The sequence below is a fragment of the Phocoena sinus genome, chromosome 10 (genome assembly GCF_008692025.1).
Source record: "Phocoena sinus isolate mPhoSin1 chromosome 10, mPhoSin1.pri, whole genome shotgun sequence".
NCBI classification, from domain to species: Eukaryota; Metazoa; Chordata; class Mammalia; order Artiodactyla; family Phocoenidae; genus Phocoena; species Phocoena sinus.
The window spans coordinates 36,284,778-36,311,558 of NC_045772.1; the positions used below are offsets into that span (position 1 = coordinate 36,284,778).

The 26,781-nt window shown below is 37.7% G+C and overlaps 1 protein-coding gene across 4 annotated transcripts in view; it reads right to left on the minus strand.

The window, feature by feature from the left end:
- TMTC2 (transmembrane O-mannosyltransferase targeting cadherins 2) overlaps nt 1-26,781 on the minus strand; it is an 847,045-nt gene that overhangs the window by 312,462 nt on the left and 507,802 nt on the right. The window contains exons 12-13 of one of the 4 annotated variants that reach the window (XR_004351770.1): nt 24,892-24,936; nt 23,545-23,722 (exon numbers count right to left, since the gene is read on the minus strand). The exons of the other annotated variants lie outside the window; for them this stretch is intronic. The gene's annotated coding sequence lies outside the window, so the exon portion shown is untranslated. The remainder of the gene's footprint in view (nt 1-23,544; nt 23,723-24,891; nt 24,937-26,781) is intronic. 4 annotated transcript variants of the gene reach the window in all.

A 26,781-nucleotide genomic window follows, 5' to 3' on the forward strand; every position in this document is an offset into this window, starting at 1 on the left:
AATGGATTAAAGACCTAAATGTAAGGCCAGAAACTATCAAACTTTTAGAGGAAAACATAGGCAGAACACTCTATGACATAAATCACAGCAAGATCCTTTTTGACCCACCTCCTAGAGAAATGGAAATAAAAACAAAAATAAACAAGTGGGACCTAACGAAACTTCAAAGCTTTTACACAGCAAAGGAAACCATAAACAAGACCAAAAGACAACCCTCATAATGGGAGAAAATATTTGCAAATGAAGCAACTGACAAAGGATTAATCTCCAAAATTTATGAGCAGCTCATGCAGCTCAATAACAAAAAAACAAACAACTCAATCCAAAAATGGGCAGAAGACCTAAATAGACATTTCTCCAAAGAAGATATACAGACTGCCAACAAAAACATGAAAGAATGCTCAACATCATTAATGATTAGTGAAATACAAATCAAAACTACAATGAGATATCATCTCACACCAGTCAGAATGGCCATCATCAAAAAATCTAGAAACAATAAATGCTGGAGAGGGTATGGAGAAAAGGGAACACTCCTGCACTGCTGGTGGGAATGTGAATTGGTACAGCCACTATAGAGAACAGTATGGAGGTTCCTTAAAAAACTACAAATAGAATTACCATATGACCCAGCAATCCCACTACTGGGCATATACCCTGAGAAAACCATAATTCAAAGAGTCATGTACCAAAATGTTCATTGCAGCTCTATTTACAATAGCCTGGAGATGGAAACAACCTAAGTGCCCATCATCGGATGAATGGATAAAGAAGATGTGGCACATGTATACAATGGAATATTACTCAGCCCTAAAAAGAAACAAAACTGAGCTGTTTGTAATGAGGTGGATAGACCTAGAGTCTGTCATACAGAGTGAAGTAAGTCAGAAAGAGAAAGACAAATACCGTATGCTAACACATATATATGGAATTTAAGGGAAAAAATGTCATGAAGAACCTAGGGGTAAGACAGGAATAAAGACACAGACCTACTGGAGAACGGAGTTGAGGATATGGGGAGGGGGAACGGTGAGCTGTGACAAAGCAAGAGAGAGGCATGGACATATATACACTACCAAATGTAAGGTAGATAGCTAGTGGGAAGCAGCCGCATAGCACAGGGAGATCAGCTTGGTGCTTTGTGACCGCCTGGAGGGGTGGGATAAGGAGGGTGGGAGGGAGGGAGACGCAAGAGGGAAGAGATATGGGAATAACTGATGTGTATAACTGATTCACTTTGTTATAAAGCAGAAACTAACACACCATTGTAAAGCAATTATACCCCAATAAAGATGTTTAAAAAAAAAAATGAGGCAGAACCTGGATGAAGCTCACAACTAGAGCTTATCAGCCAACCACACGCTTCAGGCTGGGCAGTGAGTCCCTTCTAAAAGGGACTTAGAGTAGCAGAAATCTCCATCTTCCAGAGCATCCTTGCTCCTCACCATCTAGTGTTACTCCTCTACCATTTATTCTGCACACAGCAGCCAGTGTTATTTTTAAAATGTGAGGCAGGGACTTCCCTGGTGGCACAGTGGTTAAGAATCCGCCTGCCAACGCAGGGGACAGGCTTTCGATTCCTGGTCCGGGAAGATCCCACATGCTGTGGAACAACTAAGCCCGTGCACAACTACTGAGCCTGTGAGCCACAACTACTGAGCCCACGTGCCACAACCACTGAAGCCCGTGTGCCTAGAGTCCGTGCTCCGCAACAAGAGAAGCCACCACAGTGAGAAGCCCGCACACAGCAGCGAAAACTAGAAACTAGAGAAAGCCTGCGTGCAGCAACAAAGACCCAAAGCACCCATAAATAAATAAATAAATAAAAATAAATAAAATGTGAGGCAGACCATGTCATTCCTCTGTTCCAATACTTTGTCATGTCACTCAACACACAACTCCATGGCCTAGAAGCCCCTACCAGCTCCCTTCACTCTCCCTGTGACCTCATTCAACAACTTCCTTTTCATTCCCTCCAATCCAGCCCCATCTCAGGGGCACTTCCGCCAGGATCTTGGCACTTGACGCTTCCTCATTCTCAAGCTTTCTTCCCCAAATATCTTTATTTCCTTCTGGTCTTTGCTTAAATGTTACTTTACTTGGATCATTCTCCCTGGCCCTTTATATAAAATAGGCCGTACACCTCCCCCACCATTCTCCATCCCTACACTTTATGTTAGTTTTCTACATACTGACATGCAATAGATCACATTTATTTTTTACATAAACTTCATGAGTGCAGGGACTTTTTCTTATTTATTCACTAATGTATCTTCAGTTCCTAGAGTAGGCATATAATAGCCTCTAAACAAATATTCTGAATGAATGAATTTTCTCCCTGCTTCCTCCCATATCTTCCAAAAGGCTCAACTCAGTACAGCAGCTAGGAGATAACTCTAAATGTAAATCAGGTCATTAGGGCTCAAAGCCTTCTAATAGCTTCTTCCTGCAGTTATAATAAAGTCCAAAGTTCTTACGATGCTCTAGGTGACCTGGCCCTTGGACACCATCTAATATAATTACCTTCTGCTTTTCCTCTTTCTCATTCCACACCAGCCACATGGGCTTTTTGCTGCTTTTTGAGCACACCCACCATGTTTGACAGCCATTGAGTGCCTTTGCACTTCCTCTTCTCTTATCCCAGAATTCTCTTCCACAAAGACATTTACATGGTTTTCCTCAGGACTTTGCCCTAAAGCTCTACCTTGAAGACTTGTCAATCCGACTACCTATAATAGCATCACCTCTTGCCATCTTCTGGTCCTTACACACTTATCACTACTTGATACATGTATTTATGCTTATTATGTGCCCCTCCTACCAAAATAGCAGTTCCTTGAGGACAGAGACTTTTTCTGGTATTTAATGATACACAAAGCAAGGACATTTATTTGTATATCTACCCTCACAACAAACACACACTTGAAAGGTCTGCCCAATTGTTTTGGAAATAAAGTCTAACAGTAAGACTTAGACTACTTCTGGTAGAATTATAGCACCTGAAATGTTTAGATTTTTTCTCTTTTGGTAAATTTTCCCTCCACGTTAATAGTTATTATTGCAAATATTTTATTCTCACCCGAAAAATAAAACAAAGAGAAACAAGCTCAAAAGTTCCATCTTTTTGAAACGTTGCTGTACCTTTTATATTAACTGAAGGAAGTTATTTCTAGATCTAATGTGATACAAATTAATAATATTCCTTGTGACTATATTTACCTTCCACAATATAACACATGATTTAATGGCTAATGAATTTGAATGCATTTCAGACCTCCAAGATGTTAAAATATTAAAGGCATACATATATTCTTCACCCCCCCAGGTTTCCATGTGGAGGGGCTTTGCTGGAAAAAATTCCTGGCCTGTAGCCTTACCCTTTACTTACTTTCCTGCAGGAAGAAGGAAACCTCATCTGCTTGGTAGGTTTGGGAGGAGGAACCCAGCATGGTCCTTCATCTCTCCCTTCTCTTCCTGAGAGGCAGCTGCCTGCAGGAAGCAGATCATCACTGCTTTTCCTTGCCCTGAATTTTACACAACCAGGTGCCCAGACAGGACGTCAGAGGCTTTTGATCAATGCCCATGACTTTGTAGGTAGGTTAAATTCACACATGAAGCAATAGCAGGGCTTCTTTGGTACAGGTCAAGCCACATTTCTCCAAATATGATTTCCAGACATAATTCTTATATCTGTTTCTCAGATAAATACAAGCAGAGGGAGTTGTGTTATGCTTTGACCTACCAAGACACCAACCACCGCATCAATCTTTTCAATTTGATAAATAATATGGCAGTTTACTTTGTAAAAATGTACAAGTATCCTCTTATCAAAGCACTGTGACTTTAAGATATTTAAGTAACATTTTTTCTAATGTCCCATTTTTTTCTTCCTATAAAGGTTCAAAGACATTTCAATAAAGTAATAAGAATGAATTTAGAAGATGAACCAAAGACAGGCTTTGGTATCATAGAGTACAGCCTCTTTAAAGACTGGCTTTCTTTCCTTTTGATTATTATGGGTTGTCAACCTGCATTCAGAAGAGAGTAAAGGAAAGCACTGCTCCCTTGAAATTCCCACCTCACCTTGCCTAACCTTGAAGTCTCAGGTCCCTCATATCAAATCAGCATGATAAATGACACCCAGCCCTGCTGACTCTTACTGGAATTTCAATTAATCATAACTTTTAAATTCTATGATTCTCTCAGTCCTTTCTCACTCTGTCTCCAAGGAAATTTGAAGCACCTCGATAATGTTTAAAAGCTGAATTTTTCATGGATATTTTCACAGTCATCTCAATAAGCCTGTCTACTATTTTCAAAATAGAAGTATGTCTGGAATTTACTGCCTATTGAAAGAAGAATCCATTCTATAAGCATTAATTATAAAATAAGTGATATATAACAAACCTGTAAAAAAAGGGGGTTAGGAGTGGCCTGCAGGGAGAATGATCTTGACAGCAAACAAATTGTCAGTAAAAGCTTACAGGGAATTACAAAGCATCAAGTTTCAAACCAAAATCTGGAACAGAAAATTAAATATACATATAATGTCTTTGGGGGACTATTACATATATGCATGTAATTTTAAAGTGTATATTTTTATGAAAGACCTTAATACTAGATTAAATTGTGAAATGACAGTTTGATAGTAAGATCCGATAGGAAACTGCCATATAACACAGTGGATGCACGCTATATATCTTGAGGTTTTGCCTTTCTCTCCAGAAAAATCTCCTAATTTTTTTTGAGTTTGATTCCCCCAACCCACCATCCGTAAAAAGCTCTCATTTTCCAGAATCCAGCAGAGAATAAATATATCAAGATTCAATGTTATCTTAATGAAAATTCACATGTATTAGAATTCATTTGTACAAATAATTTGGAAAATGATACAGATGTGAATAGACATGATACAGACAGGAATAGATAAGGAGAGAACAAAAATTTTTCACTCAAAAATTCAGTAAAATAAAAGCAAGTAAAATTTAGAAATTTTAGAGCAAATATCCATGTTTAATAAATATATATTGAATGAATAAATGAATTAATGTTTGAACAAATAGATACATGGATTGAGGAATAAATAAACAAACAGAATTCAATAACAAATTGCTAAAATCTGAAGAATGTTTTTCTTACAACGTTGTGTGTATGTGGGTGTAGAGAAAGAAATGTATATAATGCATATTTTATTGGTAGCTCTAATTACAGAAAAGTAAATTGGAATGTCCTAATAAAAATGGCACCCACGTTTATTACATATGCCCATCATATATATTATATATTCATCTACTTTATGAAAACCGACATGGTTTAATAAGTCACTTTTTGCAGAGCTGAAAATTTTATTATGTGTGGTGTTCTAGACAGAAAATACCAATTTTAATTTTTAAATGCCTTTTCAAAATGCTATGACCAATATATACAGAAGTTTCTACCCATATAAATCAGTCTCTAGTAGAAATAGAAAAAAATAATAATGTGTTAGTGCTTGTTTTATAGCCATATAGCAACTGGAAGAATTTATGTTTTTCATATCACCAGGCTTGCTATCAAATTGTTTTTGTCTCATAAACATATCTCAAAAAGGCATCATAAAAGTTTATAAGATCTTGGGGCTTCCCTGGTGGCGCAGTGGTTGAGAGTCCGCCTGCAGGGGACACGGGTTCGGGCCCCGGTCCGGGAAGATCCCACATGCCGCGAAGCGGCTGGGCCCGTGGGTCATGGCCGCTGGGCCTGCGCGTCCGGAGCCTGTGCTCCGCAACGGGAGAGGCCACAGCAGTGAGAGGCCCGCATACCGCAAAAAAAAAAAAAATATTTATAAATTTATGTAAAATATGTAATGAAAAACTCATAGCATATATCAGAGATAGCTTTGAGCTTTCTTGACAAGGGCTATGCAGTGTAAAAAAATTGCCTTTAAAGAGATAAACTATAAACAACCTGCCAGCTTCACTTTCTACCCCTGGTAGAGCCACTGTGAGCTCTTACAGAAGCAGTAAACTCCTTCGTACTGTTACTTACAAAACACCTACTTAAAATTTACAGGTATTTATGCCTTTTTCAGAACCACCTCAGATATTAGCTCATCCTGACCTCCCAAGGGCCCTGGAAAGTACATCAAGTGTATATTTTTACTCCAATATTAGAGGTTAGGAAATAAACCAACTTATAATAACTGTCTAGGTGGGGCCATTTAGTCATGTGTTCACATGAGGATAACAGCAGTCCACTGTATGTCTAGATCCATTCCAAATTCAAGAATTCCTATAATTTTGTATCCTCACTTTAAAAATATAATATATGTTAAGGGTCTGGAGTTATTTTTAAATGTTTCTAGTCTTTTACTCTTTCTGGTCATATCTAGACTGAATTGCTTCTTTCTAATCTGTTACATCCTAATATTTTGGGAAAAGCAGCCTTAAATACAGATATTTGCAGGCCAGTTTATGTTTTCTCTCAAAGAGTCACTGTGGTTTTGTAACTAAGAGACAAGCCCTGTCCCTCCCGACCCTGTCCCTTCTGTTCCTCCCATGCCATATTTGCATACATATGAGATGTTTTCTTATATACCTTTGGCAAGTTGCTTTTCTCATTGAAAGTCAAATGCAATAACAAATTTCCTCACTATGTTCTTGTATATTTTACTTTCTTTCAAAAATACTCCTGTAGTACCATCCAAATGCAAACAATAATTCATTATTCTTAAATTTCTCAGCCTATACAGGGGCGTGGGTTAGTAGCAGAGGAGAAAGAACACTAGACTAAGAATCGAGCCCCTAATTAGTTATGAGATACTTGACAAGTCCTTCAGTGTCTCAGTTTCAGAGGGGATTCAGCCAGGTAAACACTAACCCTTCTAGCTCTAACATTTTATGGTTGTTCAAAATGAAAAGAAATTGCTTATAGAATATGTGTTATTTACTTACAACATGCAAAATTAAGGATAAGATACAGCACAGAGTGTAGGGTGTTAGTAAGAATATGATCCTCAGATTGAAAGTCTATTTCTGCCACTCCATTTATCAATCAGAAGTTTCCATCACTTATCAAACCTAAAGTATAAAAATCAAATTTTCGAAGATGGTTTTTTGGGGACCCTAGTCTGCCATCTTCTTGATCTGCCAGCTTTCTGAATAAGGTCGTTATTCCTTGCCTCAACACCTCATCTCCCAATTTATTGGCCTGTTGTGTAGTGAGCAGAGTGAGCTTGGACCCAGTAATAAATTTGGCTTAGCCAGCCAGGAGCCTTGCTGCTCGTGGCTAGCCGGTCCTGGTCAGGGAATATTGGGGCAAGGTCCTAGCAGCTGCCGGGACCATTTGTCCTGAGGATCTTTCCTTCAAAACTCCCTGAAACAGCACTGGTTACCCCAGTGTTTGGCAGCTGAACCAAGAAACCAACAAACTTCTATGAGTTGATAGGCTAGATTTTGGAGGCCTTTAGATAATATCACTGGACTGGGTAACAAGTGACAAACCTAACGGAAAACCTGATTACTTCATCCAGATCAACAGGAATTAATTACATGGGACTGAATGAACTGTAAAGTAACACTGGCAAATCTGTCCCCTGATAAATGACAGCTGTGAAAGAAGATCAGCCTACAACCAAGAAACACAAGTCATCATTTCTGTAGAGGCAGAAAATTATAAGCCTTGGACTTCCCGGGTGGTGCAGTGGTTAAGAATCTGCCTGCCAATGCAGGGGACACAGGTTCGAGCCCTGGTCCGGGAAGATCCCACATGCAGCAGAGCAACTAAGCCCATGTGCCACAACTACTGAAGCCCAAGCACCTAGAGCCTGTGCCCCACAATGAGAGAAGCCACCGCAATGAGAAGCCTGCGCACCACAATGAAGAGTAGCCCCCACTCGCTGCAACTAGAGAAAGCCCACGCACAGCAACGAAGAACCAACACAGCCATAAATAAATAGATAGATAGATAGATAGATAGATAAACAGAAAAGAAAATTATAAGCCCTGTTTGCTATAAAAAAAAAAGTGATTGCCAGTCTTAAGGGCTTTAATTATCAGCTTTATGCAAAGAAACTTGGTGGGATAACAGACTGAAGAGCAAGCCTCAAACTTGTCACCTAACAAGCTTGTTGAAGCAGATGCCTGGCTCAGTAGATCTGTGGGGAGCCCAACAATTTGTCGCTCAGCAGCCCACAGGTGATGATGGTGGTGGCGATGCTGCTCCTCAGACAACATTTCCATCATCACTGGATTAACATGTGGTCAGGAAGCAAGACTACATTGGAAAGCCATTTCACAGTGAGATAAGCTTGCGGGACTCTCCCCAACACATTTGATTTGAAGATGCTAAAAATTTAAGGCCTAGCTCATGTAGGAAGAAGAAATCCTTGGTTTCATATTTATACCTGTTCTGTATTTTTAATCATATGATCATAATCATATGATATCCTGCTAGTTTGTATATAGAAAGTCCTTCATGTCTTTTATTTATTTATTTGTTTTATTATTTTTTTAACATCTTTACTGGAGTGTAGTTACTTTACAATGGTGTGTTAGTTTCTGCTGTATAGCAGGGTGAATCAGCTATACATATACATACATCCCCATGTCTCCTCCCTCTTGTGTCTCCCTCCCAACCTCCCTATTCTACCCCTCTGGGTGGACGCAAAGCACCGAGCTGATCTCCCTGTGCTATGTGGCTTCCTAATAGCTATCTATTTGGTGTTGTGTATGTGTCCATGCCACTGTCTCACTTTGTCCCATCTTACCCTTACCCCTCCCCATGTCATGTCCTTCATGTCTTTTAGAGCTTAAAATATTGCTGTGAAGTATAACTATTCATCTTGAAGCTATATGTAGAGTTGCTTGTGATAGAAAACTTCATTTTCTGTCATTTCTTTTGTGTATAAAGCTTTTGAATTCTTTTGTGATAAATGCATCAAGATGCTGTCTTTTCTCCCTTCACACTCGATTGCTATCTAATTTATCTAAGAAATAAATTTTGTAAAGCAATGCAAAAAATATATCAAATTTTCCATTTCTTATCAAACCTAAAGTATAAACCTAAAGTATAAATCAAACCACATATCCTAAGTAGCTTTAAACTGATGGTCCTAAATGGAAATTTTTAACAAGGCAATATACATCTATTTGAAATAAACAACATCATCAACTATCAATTATCTATCTAACTCCCTATCTATCTCTATATTTACATCCTTAATCAATAAAAGTCATGTCTTGATTGTTGTTCTTTTACTGCATGAAAACAAAAAAGTTTGGGTAGATTTTCACCCAAGTTGAGGTTTTTGAAGTCTGAAGTATAATCTCTTTAGCATATGCAAAAATGTCTCTTGGGATGTCCATGTTAGGCACCCCAAAGATAGGCAATCCTGCAGGGTGTCAAGGGTGGGGCATGTGAACTATCAATCAATATGTACCATCCAAACATTTTAAGTCAGAGAAAATAAGATAGTTTTAAATTTGAGCATCAGGTCAAAATTATAAGGGCAGACATTGGGAATTGGCAATAACTTGCCATCAGAGTCTTTTTCAAATGGGGAACTCTTGGTATTGCTCAAAAGTTAACAGCAACAGAATTTGCTACACCCAGTTTATGATGATTCCTCTAAAAAATGGAGAGAGAGCTGGTGATCAAAGTATTTATTAACTGCCCAGAGATGACGTAAAGTTTATGGCTAAACACACTGGTTCTAGCTTATTCATTCACCAAAAAAATTTGCTTCTGGGAATTAAGTGAGACAAATTAGGTTAGAAAGAAAAACAAGATGTGTAAATGCACTTACATTTTTATACAAACCTTTATCAACCATGAATTTTATCTCATATCAGAAACAAACATGAAAATGAAGTAGCTCAATCTAAAGTCTCTTTGGTAAACTAAGACTCTAAGACACTAGAAATGAAAAACAATATAAACATGTCCCTTCAGGATATTTCATCATCTTGACAATATTGGCTGCGGGTTTAAAACCTGTTTAATGGTCTGAACAAAATCTGAAATACACTCAGAAACTAGGTCACCTAAGTAAGAGTCATCTCAGAAATATTCTCAGTAATGACATAAAAAGTAATTTTAATTTAAAACAATTACATCAATGAATTATAACACTTTATTAATCAGAAACAGCTAGAATAAGTTAGATAACAAGTGGCCCAAAGTCTCAGTGAGTTATGCCAACAAAGGTCAATTTTCACCCAAGCTATGTATATGTCAAGAATTTTAAAGCTCAGCTGCATGTTGTCTCTTCCCAGAACTCACGTCTCTATCTGGAAGACTGATGATCTTTGGCAGAGAAAAACAAAATATGGAAAACTACACACAGGCCCTTAAAACTTCTGCCTGGAATTAACACAGTCATTTTCACCCATATTTCATTGGCTAGAGAAACTTGCAAGACCACTCCTGTATTCAGAAGGACTGGGACAGAATATTCTCCCACAGGATAAGGACACCACAGAGTGGGAATTCTACAAACCAGCTCTACAACAAATGCCAAAGGAATGTCTCTAAGTGGGAAAAATAACAGAAGAAAAGGACCTACAAAAACAAACCAAAAACAATTAGGAAAATGGTCATAGGAACATACATATCAATAATTACCTTAAACGTGAATGGATTAAATGCTCCAACCAAAAGACACAGGCTTGCTGGATGGATACAAAAACAAGATCCATCTATATGCTGTCTACAAGAGACCCAATTCAGACCAGGGGACACATACAGACTGAATGTGAGGGGATAGAAAAAGATATTCCATGCAAATGGAAATCAAAAGAAAGCTACAGTAGCAATACTCATATCAGATAAAATAGACTTTAAAATAGTGTTCCAAGAGACAAGGAAGGACATTACATAATGATCAAGGGATCAATCCAAAAAGATAAAACAATTATAAATATATATGCACCCAACATAGAAGCACCTCAGTACATAAGGGAACTGCTAACAGCTCTAAAAGAGGAAATCAACAGTAGCACAATAATAGTGGGGGACTTTAACACCTCACTTACACCAATGGACAGATCATCCAAACAGAAAATTAATAAGGACACACAAGCTTTAAATGACACAATAGATAAGATAGATTTAATTGCTATTTATAGGACATTCCATCCAAAACCAGCAGATTATACTTTCTTCTCAAGTGTGCACAAAACATTCTCCAGGATAGATCACATCTTGGGTCACAAATCAAGCCTCAGTAAATTTAAGAAAATTGAAATCATATCAAGCATCTTTTCTGACAACAACGCTATGAGATTAGAAATCAATTACAGGGAAAAAAACGTAAAAAACACAAACACGTGGAGGTTAAACAATACGTTACTAAATAACCAAGAGATCACTGAAGAAATCAAAGCGGAAATCAAAAAATACCTAGAGACAAATGACAATGAAAACACGATGATCCAAAACCTATGGGACGCAGCAAAAGCAATTCTAAGAGGGAAGTTTATAGCTATACAAGCCTACCTCAAGAAAAAAGAAAAATCTCAAATAAACAATCTAAACGTTACACCTAAAGGAACTACAGAAAGAAGAACAAACAAAATGCAAAGTTAGCAGAAGGAAAGAAATCATCAAGATCAGAGCTGAAATAAATGAAAGAGAAACAATAGCAAAGATCAATAAAACTAAAAGCTGGTTCTTTGAGAAAATAAAATTGATAAACCATTAGCCAGACTGATCAAGAAAAAAAGGGAAAGGACTCAAATCAATAAAATTAGAAATGAAATAGGAGAAGTTACAACAGACACCACAGAAATACAAAGCATTCTAAGATACTACTACAAGCCAATCTATGCCAATAAAATGGACAACCTGGAAGAAATGGACAAATTCTTAGAAAGTTATAACCTTCCAAGACTGAACCAGGAAGAAATAGAAAATATGAACAAACAAATCACAAGTAATGAAATTGAAACTGTGATTTAAAATCTTCCAACAAAGAAAAGTCCAGGACCAGATGGCTTCACAGGTGAATTCTATCAAACATGTAGAGAAGAGCTAACACCCATCCTTCTCAAACTCTTCCCAAAATTTGCAGAGGAAGAAACACTCCCAAACTCCTTCTATGAAGCCACCATCAACCTGATACCAAAACCAGACAAAGACACTACAAAAAAAGAAAATTACAGACCAATATCGCTGATGAATATAGATGCAAAAATCCTCAACAAAATACTAGCAAACAGAATCCAACAACACATTAAAAGGATCATACACCATGATCAAGTGGGATTTATCCCAGGGATGCAAGGATTCTTCAATATATGCAAATCAATCAACGTGATATACCATATTAACAAATTGAAGAATAAAAACCATATGATCATATCAATAGATGCAGAAAAAGCTTTCGACAAAATTCAATACCCATTTATGATAACAACGCTCCAGAAAGTGGTCATAGAGGGAACCTACCTCAACATAATAAAGACCATATACAACAAACCCACAGCAAACATCATTCTCAATGGTGAAAAACTGAAAGCATTTCCTTGAAGATCAGGAACAAGACAAGGATGTCCACTCTCACCACTATTATTCAACATAGTTTTGGAAGTTCTAGCCATGGCAATCAGAGAAGAAAAAGAAATAAAAGGAATCCAAGTTGGAAAAGAAGAAGTAGAACTGTCACTGTTTGCAGATGACATGATACTATACATAGAGAATTCTAAAGATGCCACCAGAAAACTACTAGAGCTAATCATTGAATTTGGTAGAGTAGCAGGATACAAAATTAATGCACAGAAGCTTCTTGCATTCCTATACACTAATGATGAAAAATCTGAAAGAGAAATTAAGGACACACTCCCATTTACCATTACAACAAAAAGAATAAAATACCTAGGAATAAACCTACCTAGGGAGAAAAAAGACCTGTATGCAGAAAACTATAAGACATTGATGAAAGAAATTAAAGATGATACCAACAGATGGAGAGATATACCATGTTCTTGGATTGGAAGAATCAATATTGTGAAAATGACTATACTACCCAAAGCAATCTACAGATTCAATGCAATCCCTATCAAATTACCAATGGCATTTTTTACGGAACTAGAACAAAAAATCTTGAAATTTATATGGAGACACAAAAAACCCTGAATAGCCAAAGAAGTCTTGAGGGAAAAAAACAGAGCTGGAGGAATCAGACTCCCTGACTTCAGACTATACAACAAAGCTACAGTAATCAAGGCAATATGGTACTGGCACAAAAACAGAAAGATGGAACAGGATAGAAAGCCCAGAGATAAACCCACGCACCTATGGTCCACTAATGTATGACAAAGGAGGCAAGGAAATACAATGGAGAAAAGACAGTCTCTTCAATAAGTGGTGTTGGGAAAACTGGAGAGCTACACGTAAAAGAATGAAATTAGAACACTCCCTAACACCATACACAGAAATAAACTCACAATGGATTAGAGACCTAAATATAAGACTAGACACTATAAAACTCTTAGAGGAAAATATAGGAAGAACACTCCTTGACATAAATCACAGCAAGATCTTTTTTGATCCACCTTCTAGAGTAATGGAAACAAAAATAAACAAATGGGACCTAATGAAACTTAAAAAGTTTTTGCACAGCAAAGGAAACCATAAACAAGACAAAAAGACAACCCTCAGAATGGGAGAAAATATTTGCAAACAAATCAGTGGAAAAAGGATTAATCTCCAAAATATATAAACAGCTCATGCAGCTCAATATTAGAAAAATAAACAACTCAATCCAAAAATAGGCAGAAGACCCAAATAGACATTTCTCCAAAGAAGACATACAGATGGCCAAGAGGCACATGAAAACCTGCTCAACATCACTAATTGTTAGAGAAATGCAAATCAAAACTACAATGAGGTATCACCTCACACCAGTTAGAATGGGTATCATCAGAAAATCTACCAACAACAAATGTTGGACAGGGTGTGGAGAAAAAGGAACCCTCTTGCATTGTTGGTGGGAATGTAAATTGATACAGCCACTATGGAGAACAGTATGGAGGTTCCTTAAAAAACTAAACATAGAATTACCATATGACCCAGCAATCCCACTACTGGGCGTATACCCATAGAAAACCATAATTCAAACAGACACATGCACCCCAATATTCACTGCAGCACTATTTACAATAGCCAGGTCATGGAAGCAACCTAAATTCCCATTGACAGACGAATGGATAAAGAAGATGTGGTACATATATACAATGGAATATTACTCAGCCATAAAAAGGAACGAAATTGGGTCATTTGTAGAGATGTGGATGCATCTAGAGACTGTCATACAGAGTGAAGTAAGTCAGAAAGAGAAAAACAAATATCGTATACTAACGCATATATGTGGAACCTAGATAATGGTACAGATGAACCCGTTTGCAGAGCAGAAATTGAGACACAGAAGAAGAGAAAAAACATAAGGACACCAAGGGGGGAAAGCTGCGGGGAGTGTGTGTGTGATGAATTGGGAGATTGGGATTGACATCTATACACTGATGTGTATAAAATGGATGACTAATAAGAACTTGCTGTATAAAAAAATAAATAAAATTAAAGTTTTTTAAAAAAGGAAAAGCACACCCAACTTAACTTTTCTGTATCTCAGTTTTCCTATCAAACAAGGAGAGTAATATTATCTTTCTCACAGTATTGGTATGAAATTTAAATGAGATAGTACACAGTAATGCACTAGAATACATGCTGGAACCTAAGAAGCCCCGTGGAAGTGAAGATGATGGTCTGTAGATTAAATGAAATCTCCCAGGTGACACTGAAACAACTTATTAGAAAATTCAAATATGATCAAAGCATTACTTGGCTTCCTGTATGTGAGAAATAGTTACCTGCATGAAATTTTTTTCTTGCAAAACACCACTGAAATCAATCTGAATAGGTCAAGAGATAATCAATGAACTAATATAAGAACCTAATATGAGTATGTCTGATGTATTTTCCAAAAGGAAGAATCAAGTTTAAAATTGAGGTCAGATCATATACAGGTTGGACTGAGAGGGTGGTATCACACGACACACCTAATATAAATTATTTTACACTTATGAAGCATAAGTACAGAAATTTTGACAACAGTTTGTCCTTCAAGCGTTTGCTTGCCCAGTTATTTCCTCTCATTCCTACCTTTAATCTCATCTCTCCACAGATTCATACCCTTCTACCTAAGAACCCGTCCCCAAAAGAAAACCCATCATTTGATACAGCTCACTCTCCAGCAGCCATTCCATATCTTCATATCCCACTTTAAAAATTCTTATAGAATTTTTTAAAACAATTAACACTTTAACACATGCATTTGACATATTATGGAAACTTCACGCTGGTTGTCTGATCGTATTCCTATTTTCTAAGTCTTCAATTCCCTTCACTTCTTGCAAACATGTAATACTCTTGACCAAAATCTACTTCTTGAAAGTAGATTCCTCCTCTGTCATATATGATATCTCAAAGCTTAGGTTAGGGCTTCCCTGGTGGCGCCGTGGTTGGGAATCTGCCTGCCAATGTAGGGGATGCGGGTTCGAGCCCTGGTCTGGGAAGATCCCAAATGCCACGGAACAACTGGGCCCGTGAGCCACAATTACTGAGCCTGCGCGTCTGGAGCCTGTGCTCCGCAACAAGAGAGGCTGCGATAGTGAGAGGTCCGCGCACCGCGATGAAGAGTGGCCCCCGCTTGCCACAACTAGAGAAAGCCCTCGCACAGAAACAAAGACCCGACACAGCCATAAATAAATAAATTAAAAAAAAAAAAAAAAAAAAGCTTAGGTTAGTTCCTTCAGTAAATCCTTCCTTCTTCTATATTCCTGAGTCTCTAGCAAAAGTACTATATTTAATAATATAATAAAGATGATGGTAGATACATTAACAAAATATATTCCTAATGGCAATAGCTAGTTAGAAATGGAAATGATATTAAATATTCAATTTGCAAGAGTGAAAAAAATCTATAAACTTTTATTGAAGGATGAGAGAACAATTGAACAATTGGAAATATCATGTCCTTGGGTGAGACGGTCTGTAATGAAAAAGCCAATTCTCCCCCAAATTAATTTAATGTAATGTCAGTTATAAACCTAAGGTGTATTTGTTTACTTCCTTATTTTTAAAACTTGAAAAATTCAATTTAACATAGAAGAATAAATTTAGCAAAAATGGTTTAGAATATTCAGAGGGAAACAAAAAAATCAAAAGAATGATGAAAGTAGGTAGCTTTACTTTAGATACAACTTAAGTGTACTTGAAAGCCACTGAAATGAAAACTATTTGGTGCTGGCATAGAAAGCAAATAAGAGGAAAAAATGAAGCAAGGACTGCCCAATCATACCCAGGGAGACTAATTCTGTTTTATTTTTTCTGAAAAGAATTTTGTTTCCTGATATGAGCTTAGCCAAAATTACATTGTCAAGAGATTACACAGTTTATGGTAAAGAGCTAACCATACTTGCAGCTTGAGTAACCAAGGAAAGTACTTGTTGGTACCAATTAATATCCTGTTAATGATACTAAGAAATACCAAAAGTAAAAAAGATATTAAACTTTTTTCTTGTACTGCAGAAAACAGTGGAAATGAAAATTTCTCAAGCTGGATGTCAGAGGCCCATTGTACCAAAACTTCAGAGATCCATCTCTACTCCATGATCAATTAACTGTTGGCTACGGCTGAGCCATCACTCCTGTCTGAGTCTGGACAGTCATACCTACCACAAAGAGGGTTGATAATAATAAATGAGACAATTTATGTAAAAAGCCCTGAGCATAATACCTAGCACATATAAAATTGTCAATGTATTGGTTTGCTTTGGGCTTGGTGATAAGTGTCCAAAATAATCTAATTTTCTAAAATTTTATGTTTCTTATAAACCACTTGGGCTACGTTCCTTTCTATTTCCTTAGTAAACCAAATCCCAACTCTGATATGTCTGAGTTTTCTTTGGCACATAAAGTTCATTAGTTTTGTAGCAAACGGATTTTGGGTGACAGTCTTTTAACCTCCAATTTTTTTTTTGACTGAGAATACATTCTGCTGAGCAAAAATAATAATGTCCCAAGCTTGTTTATTCAGCAGTATAACTTCAAGACACATTAATAGCCCTACAAGCCCACTATGAACCTGTTAGATTTTGCTTATGGAATCTGCTATCACAGCTTCTAGTTATTACTCTCTCAAGAGTCTGGGTAGAGCATTGTGCTATGTGCTCATGATTCATCTCTCTCAGTGTGAACAGTTAGTGACAAGATAAAAAATACAAGCTTGAAAATGAAGCTGAATTTTCAGTAAAAAGTTTAGCCTTGTTAAGCATGCAATTGGCTTAATTTCAGGTAAAGAACAAAACAATTTGCTTCCTTGCATAAATAATTTAAGAATCAGCCACTATGGTAGCAGCCACAGTGAATGTAAATTTCTCATTCTGCAGATTTAAAGTTCTCTGGTAACAATAATAGACTCTTCGACCATACAGCTCTCACTTTCAGGCAACACTTAAGAGATAAAGTTTCCAATTCAAATATCTCTTGTTTATTTCAAAGAGCGGTTTTTAAACACTTGCTCTAAATGTTAATACTATAAGATCATTTGTTATATAAAAAGCTAGCATGGCAGAAAATTTAAAGTGTCATTGAGGGGTTAATAAAATCAAATCTACATGGTTTCAATAAATTTATGGTTTATGTTTATAGTCTTCTTTGATTTTTTTTTTTCTGTTTTTATCTTTTCTTTTGAACACGGAAGAGTGAAATTTAGGTCTCTAGAAACTACAAGCTTATGGGATAGACCAAGAAGTCAGGGTGAACAAAATCTATGTGAAACCAGTCTATAAAATTTAGTTGTACACATCTTTAGTGTAGAAGGGAGTGTAATAATTTCCTTGAGTTTACAGAGTTTTTCCTTTATTCCTTTATATTCCTGTCATTCTGATAGAAAATAAAGCTCTAAGGTGATAAAATCCTTGTGTTTCATACACAGACACACACACACACACACACCTCTTGTATCAGATGAAGGGTAGTTCTACCAGTATCTCCACCCCTGCCCTCACCTCACCCCCACCCGAGGAGCTCTTTGGCATTTTGTGCAGTGCTGAACAGTAGGACATGGAGTTTCCCTGGTCCTTACCCACTAAATGACAGTATTGCTCCCCTCTCAATGTAACAACCAAAAAACAACCCTACACATTTAAAACCAACACCCTCCCCAAGAAGGGAGAGCAGCTGTCATGTACAGTAACCAAGTTATTAATTATTGGATATTGTCTTGTGGAACGCAGTATGTTAAAAATCTCCTATATGGCATTAGCTGTTATAATCGCCCCTTTGCTGAGTACTTTAAGGACAAGCAGAAGCGAGAATCTATGACTCTCAAACAGGAAAAGAGAAACAGATATTTATCTTCTCCCTGAGCTCTTCTCTTCAATGATCCCATGGTTTCTTCTAACTAGATATGCTGGTAGTTAGATAGTCGGGTCATTCCTTTCCTCTTCTTCGTATATCTCATCCTCCTAATGATCATCCTGAAGTTACCCACCCACCCCCTTTTTAACTCTTTTTAATATTATGAAATAGTTAAGTAACTCAAAAGTATAATGAAAATGGGGGACTTCCCTGGTGGTCCAGTGGTTAAGACTTTGCCTTCCAACACAGGGGGTGTGGGTTCAATCCCTGGTTGGGGAGGTAAGATCCCACATGCCTCGCAGCCAAAAAACCAAAACATAAAACAGAAGTCATGTTGTAACAAATTCAGTAAAGACTTTAAAAAATGGTCCACATCAAAAAAAATCTTTAAAAAAAAAGTATAAGGAAAACAAAATGAAGTCTCACCTACCAGCTTAAGAAAGAAAACATTGTAAGTAAAACTGAAGTGCACAGAATAAGCACTTAATAATTAGTAACTTCCATTATTTTTGGTGCTATTGTTTCATTTATCTGTGGGAGAGTAAGCAGAGATGATTCTCTTTTGGGTACATCAATTTTGACCCCTGGGATACACCACAGACCACAGCTTTTATATTGACCACATTTCCCTCTTCCAGTCTACATTTTAGGTTTTGCCAAAAAAGACAGAGGGGATGAAAAATTATATGAAAAGAGATCAAAGGAGAAAAGCTCATAATAATAACAATAAATAACAATAATCACAAAATATTAGAAGCTGTCTTCAGAAGGACACTACATAATGATCAAGAGATCAACCAAAAAAGAAGCTATAAAAATTTAAGTATATATGCACCAACACAGAAGCACCTCAATATATAAGACAAAAGCTAACAGCCATAAACGGAGCAATCAACAGTAACACAATAATAGTGGGGGACTTTAACACCCCACTTTCATCAATGGACAGATCGTCCAGACAGAAAATCAACAAGGAAACATAGGCCTTAAATGACACAGCAGACCAGATGGACTTAATTGATATTTATAGAACATTACATCCAAAGGAAGCAGACTACACATTCATTCTTCTCAAGTGCACATGGAACATTCTCCAGGACTGATCATATGCTGGGCCACAGAGTAAGCCTCAGTAAATTTAAGAAAACTGAAATCATATCAAGCATCTTTTCTGACCACAACACTCTGAGATTAGAAATCAACTACAAGAAAAAAACCGTAAAAAACACAAACATGTGGAGGCTAAACAATATGCTACTAAACAACTAATGGATCACTGAAGAAAATCAAAGATGAAATCAAAAAATACCCAGAGACAAATGAAAATGAAAGCACAACGATCCAAAACCTATGGGCTGGAGCAAGAATATTTCTAAGAGGAAAGTTTATAGCAATACAATCTTACCTCAGAAAAACAAGAAAAATCCCAATTAACAACCTAACCTTACACCAAAAGCAACTAGAGAAAGAAGAACAAGCAAAACATAAGTTAGCAAAAGGAAATAAAACATAAAGATCGGAGCAGAAATAAATGAAATAGAAACAAAGAAAACAATAGCAAAGATCAATTGAACTAAAAGCTGGTTCTTTGAAAAGAAAAACAAAATTAACAAACCTTTAGCCAGACTCATCAAGAAAAAAAGGGAGAGGGCTCAAATCAATAAAAATAGAAATGAAAAAGAAGATGTTACAATGGACACCACAGAAATACAAAAGATCATATGAGACTACTACAAGCAACTCTATGCCAATAAAATGGACAACCTGGAAGAAATGGACAAACTCTTAGAAAGATACAATCTCCAAAGACTGAACCAGGAAGAAATAGAAAATATGAACAGACCAATCACAAGTACTGAAATTGAAACTGTGATTTAAAAACTCCCAACAAACAAAAGCAGGACCTGACGGCTTCACAGGTGAATTCTATTAAACATTAAGAGAAGAGCTAACACCCATCCTTCTCAAACTCTTCCAAAATATAGCAGAGAGCGAAACACTCCCAAGTTCATTCTACAAAGCCACCATCACCCTGATACCAAAACCAGACAAAGATGTCACAAAAAAGAAAACTACAGGCCAATATCACTGATGAACATAGACACAAAAATCCTCAACAAAATACTAGCAATCTGAATCCAACAATACATTAAAACGATCATACACCATGATCAAGTGGGATTTATCCCAGAGATGCAAGGATTTTTCAATACCCACAAATCAATCAGTGTGATATACCACATTAACAAATTGAAAAATAAAAACCATGCTATCCTCTCAATAGATGCAGAAAAAGCTTTTGACAAAATTCAGCACTCATTATGATAAAAACTCTCCAGAATGTGGGCATAGAGGGAACATACCTCAACATAATAAGGCCATGTATGACAAACGTACAGCTAACATCATACTCAACAATGAAAAGCTGAAAGCATTTCCTCTAAGATCAGGAACAATACAAGGATGTCCACTCTTGCCACTTTTATTCAACATAGTTTTGGAAGTCCTAGCCACGACAGTCAGAGAAGAAAAAGAAATAAAAGGAATCCAAACTGGAAAAGAAGAAGTAGAACTGTCACTGTTTGCAGATGACATGATACTATACAGAGAAAATCCTAAAGATGTTACCAGAAAACTCTTAGAGCCCATCAATGAATTTAGTAAAGTTGCATGATACAAAATTAATACACAGAAATCTTTTGCATTTCTACACACTAACAATGAAAGATCAGAAAGAGAAATTTAAGAAACAAACCCAGTTGCCATCACATCAAAAAGAATAAAATACTTAAGAATAAATCTACCTCAGGAGGCAAAGACCTGTATTCTGAAAACTATAAAACACTGATGAAAGAAACTGAAGACAACACAAACAGATGGATGGATATACCATGTTCTTGGATTGGAAGAATCAATACTGTCAAAATAACTATAATACCCAAGGCAATCTACAGACTCAATGCAATCCCTATGAAATTACCAATGGCATTTTTCACAGAATTAGCACAAAAAATCTTAAAATTTGTATGGAGACACAAAAGACCCCAAATAGCCAAAGCAATCTTGAGAAAGAAAAACAGAGCTGGAGGAATCAGGCTCCCTGACTTCAGACTATATTACAAAGCTATGGTAACCAAGATAGTATGGTACTGGCACAAAAACAGAAATATGTATCAATAGAACAGGATAGAAAACCGAGAAATAACGCACACACATATGGCCAATTAATCTACAACAAAGGGAACAAGACTATAAAATGGAGGAAAGACAGCCTCTTCAATAAATGGTGCTGGGAAAATGGGACAGCTACAGGTAAAAGAATGAAATTAGGACATTCTTTAACACCACACCCAAAGATAAACTCAAAATGTATTAAAGACCTAAATATAAGATTGGATACTATAAAACTCTTAGAGGAAAACATAGGAAGAGCACTCTTTGACATAAATCACAGCAATATCTTTTTCAATCTGTCTCCCAGAGTAATGGAAATAAAAACAAAAATAAACAAATGGGACCTAATTAAACTCAGAAGCTTTTGCACAACAAAGAAAACTATAAACAAAACATAAAGACAACCCACAGAATGAGAGAAAATATTTGCAAATGATGCAACCGACAAGGGATAAGTCTCCAAAATTTACATACAGCTCATGCAGTTCAATATCAAAAAAACCAAACAACATAATCCAAAAATGGGCAAAAGACATACAGATGGCCAAGACACACATGAAAAGATGACTCAACATTGCTAAGTATTAGAGAAATGCAAATCAAAACTACAATGAGATATCACCTCACACTAGTCAGAATGGCCATCATCAAAAAACCTGCAAACAATAAATGCTGGAGAGGGTGTAGAGAAAAGGGAACCCTCTTGCACTGTTGGTGGGAATGTAAATTGATACAGCCACTATGGAGAACAGTATGGAGGTTCATTAAACAACTAAAAATAGAACTACCATACAACCCAGCAATCCCGCTACTGGGCATATACCCAGAGAAAACCATAATTCAAAAAGAGTCATGTACCACAATGTTCAAGAGCCCTTTTTTATTTTGTTTCAAGTCAATACAGTTCTCCACTGGTTGACATGCCATTTCAGGAATGAAAAATGGAACATCCATTTATATACTAATTAAGAAGCTTTTTTGCCCTCTACTTACATACCACAAATGACAACAATGAGATTTCCCACAGAACAAAAGAAAAACCTTTCAGACCCCAGCAGTGACTTCAAAGAATGAACACATGAGAAGACAGCTCTGTGCAGCAGCATCCCCTCCCAGGTCTGCAGCATGATATATGGCAGGTCACCTTCTTCCTTGCATTTTAGTATACCTAGATGCTACTAAGGAGTTAATAGTGCTTATCACTGATCCCCTTCAGGCAAGGTTAGGAAGCTAACGAGAAAAGATTATAAATCAGTGAGATACCAAAAAAGATGCTCTAGAGATACAGAGCCTCTGACTACTAACAAACCTGCTACTTTTAGAAATAAAATTACACAGAGCCTACTGCATACCCCTGGCCCAGCCCTGCAGTGTATAACATACAAGCCCCCTCCCAATGGTGCTGTACCATAACCATGTGCACAATTCTCATTAGCCCCTCACAGAGAAGTCTCTGCCCTACATCCAGCCCAATTCGATTGGAAAGAAGAATAGTTTGATCATCTATTCATTCTGCTTTTTATAAAGTTGTAAATTCCTAACCATAAAATCAAACTACACAGTATGAAAACCAGGCCTCATGGGCTCATTCTGGCTAGTGGTCTGAAGAGAATTCAATTAAACTGACATTCTAGCTCCTTGCCTGTGCACCAACATCCCGCAGAAGACACACTCTGAACAGGTGAAGCCCATAGAGGGGAGGGCAGGTGACTGAAGGAACAGAGTACACTCTGCTCTTAAAGGTTACCTGGTGTATTGGTCAGGGATTTCCAGAGAAAGAGAACCAATAGAATGTGTGTGTGTCTGTGTGTGTGGAGGGAGGGGGGGGGGGAGGGGGAGAGGGGGAGGGGGGAAAGGGGGAAAGGGGGAGAGGGGGAGAGGGGGAGAGGGGGAGAGGGGGAGAGGGGGAGAGAGAGAGAGGGAGAGGGGGAGAGGGAGAGAGGAAGAGAGGGAGAGAGGGAGAGAGAGACTTACTTTAAGGAACTGGCTTATACAACCAATGAAAGCTGCAAGTCCAAAATCTACAAGGTGGGGCAGCAGGCTGGAGACCCGGATAGGAACCAGTGTTGTAGTTCAAGTCAGAAGGCTGTCTGCTGGCAGAATTCCTTCTTGCTCAGGAGGTCAGTCTTTCTTCTGTTAAGAACTCAACTAACTGGATGAGACATACCCACATTATGGAGGGCAATCTGCTTTACTCAAAGTCTGTGGATTTAAATGTTAATCTCACCCACACAAAAACACCTTCCCAGAAACATCCAGAGTCATGGTTGACCAAATAGCTAGGCACTGTGGCCCAGCCAAATTAACACATAAAATTAATCATCACACCTTGTAATTATGTACTTACAGCTCCATTTCATCTGTTACATTGAGGAAGCAAGGGGTATGAGAGTGTCTTCATTGCCTTTGAATATTTAAGGCCTAGCCTAGTACTCAGTCCCCAAAAAGTGTGCAATAAGTATTTATTAAACTGAAAAAAGTTGTGTCTTGTCTCAGTACTTCTTTACGCTACTACACAGTATAACCTTAAGATTCTTCCTTGTGAAGTTACCTAGTGAAACATATCCATCTGTTATGGACTGAATTGTATCTCCCCAAAATTCATATGTTGAAACTCTAACCCCCAATGTGACTGTATTTGGAGGTAGGGTCTTTAAAGAGGTAATAAAGGTTAAGCGAGATCACGAAGGTGGGACCCTAATCTCATATGACTAGTGTCCTCATGAGAAGATGAAGAAACACCAAAAATACAAACACACAGAAAAAAAGCCACACGAGGACAGAGTGAAAAGGGACTTGTCTGCAAGCCAAGGAGAGAGGCCTGAGGAGAAACCAATCCTGCTGGTAACGTGATCTTGGACTTTCAGCCCCCAGAACTCTACGAAAAAAAAATTCTGTTGTTTAAGTCACCCAGTCTGTGGTGTTTTCTTTTGTGGCAGTCCTGGCAGACTAATATACCCTCCAAGACGCTGTTCCCCAATTCATTAACAAACAAACCAGTCCAGTCCTGGCTCTGGGTCAGGATAGGGGTCTGTAAAAGTTGCAATGAAGGAAGCACAGTTGGTATCAACTGAATGGAGCTGGTATGATATGTGGACTGGGCAGAAATTGCAATGAGGTCCCTTTGAGGAAACTAAATAAAAATCTAAAAGAGGTGCATACACACACATTGGCTTGCTTTCCAAACCTGCAGAATACAAGGCAAACTTTCATTTTCCCAAAGTAATAAATGGCATAATCCTTCTCCTGGGATGTTTTGTTGTTGTTTTTTTTTTAATTTAAATACCTCAGAAAAGTTTTAGAAATGTCAGTCATTCACACCTCAGTCCGAATTTGTTGTGATCTGCTTTCTCAAATCACTGAAATCTGAGGAAAAGAGGGAGAAAAAAATAATTTTGAATCAAAAGATCTTTAGTAGGGTGATACGGAGAATAATGTAACATGATCTTAACTCAGAAACATACTAGGGGGCTTCCCTGGTGGCACAGTAGTTGAGAATCCTCCTGCCAATGCAGGGGACACGGGTTCGTGCCCCGGTCCGGGAAGATCCCACATGCCGTGGAGCAACTAGGCCCATGAGCCGCAACTACTGAGCGCGCATGCTGCAACTACTGAAGCCCGTGCACCTAGAGCCCATGCTCGGCAGCAAGAGAAGCCACTGCAATGAGAAGGCTGCTCAGCGCGACGAAGAGCAGCCCCCCTTCTCCGCAACTAAAGAAAGCCCGTGCACAACGAGGCCCAAACGCAGCCAAAAATAAATAAATTAATTTTAAAAAAAAAAAGAAAGAAACATACTAGGGATATAGGGACTTCTACCAAAATTTACCTAGGATTAGCCTTATTATCCCCTGCACCTTAGAGACAGGCCAGAGTTAAAGACCTTTAAAAAAATTTTTTTTTCATGACCATTAAGTTTCTGCCTTTCAAAATAAAACCATTAAGAAGAACCTTAATACTATTGCATCTCCTTTAAGCACTTTTTTTCTCATTATTCCTCTAAAATTTATCGAGCTTTCCTACATCAGCTCCTTTGCTGTTCACAGGATTTTCTTTAAAAAAGGCTCTTGCTCCCCTGCCCTCCTTAGCCATCTAAGTCTTCACCATCCTTAAAGATATGGATAAGATACCAGAACTACTGTAAAGCCTTCCTCGATCAGTTCAATGGAAAATTCCCTTCCATCTTTCACCTTTCTGTCCTTCCTATTCATTTGACACTTGAAATGTATACACAACATTGTCTTTTCATACATTAGTCTTAATTCAATGATTAGATAATAAGTTCTTTTGCCTCAGGGAACATTTTGCACATTTAACTGCAGACTACATAAAGCATTGACTAAGCCTCAAAACACATAACATCTTCAAAATTTCTGCACTGATTGATGAGTGTGGGTGAATGATTAAATAGCAGTCTATCCTTGCTCCCAAGAGTCTGCGTGTTTCTTAAGCATAAATGTCATGCTTATAATGATTTTTGGTATGTGAACATATGTTACATGGGGTGTCTGATGTGTAACGAAGTAAGGCACCAAAGAATTCTAACGGGTTACGGAACTTTCTTTATCTTGGCTTTTGATTTAGTACAGATTTTTGCCTCCAGCAGAGATTTGTATTCAAGGCTAATATTTTCTGGGGACAATACAATCATTTATTCATTAAATATTATATTCCTGTGAGTGCCATTAACTCTGAGAGGGTCTGGAAATATAATAGTGTATATGCTGGGGGAGGGGGAGGGGCAGGGATTAGCAGGACAAGACATTAGTCTTCATGGAGCTCATAGTCAAGGGAGGAGAGAGCCATTATGAAAAACTATACAAATGAGGACCCCAGGAACAAGACCCCAACCTAGTGCCTCTGCCTCAATCCATCTTTCCATTCATATAATATTACAATCACTGAAGTCCTACAAGGGGAGATATACTGATCTATAAGAGCAGAGAGAAAGGGAATTTGGTCAATGTGGCAGGCAGCATCTAAAATGGCCCCCAGTGATCCCTATCTTCTGGTACTCACATCCTGATGCATGAGCTGAACCTAGTGACTTGTCTCTAATAAAGAGAACACAGCAACATTAGGTTTGAAAGATGACGAGTTCTCCCTTTTCTCACCGTAAAGCAATTGATGTACCACTGAAATCCTCCAAGACTGGATATGAGCCTGGTTCCAATCAGAAGTATTCACTCTGAACCACCTTCCTTTCCCCTGCAC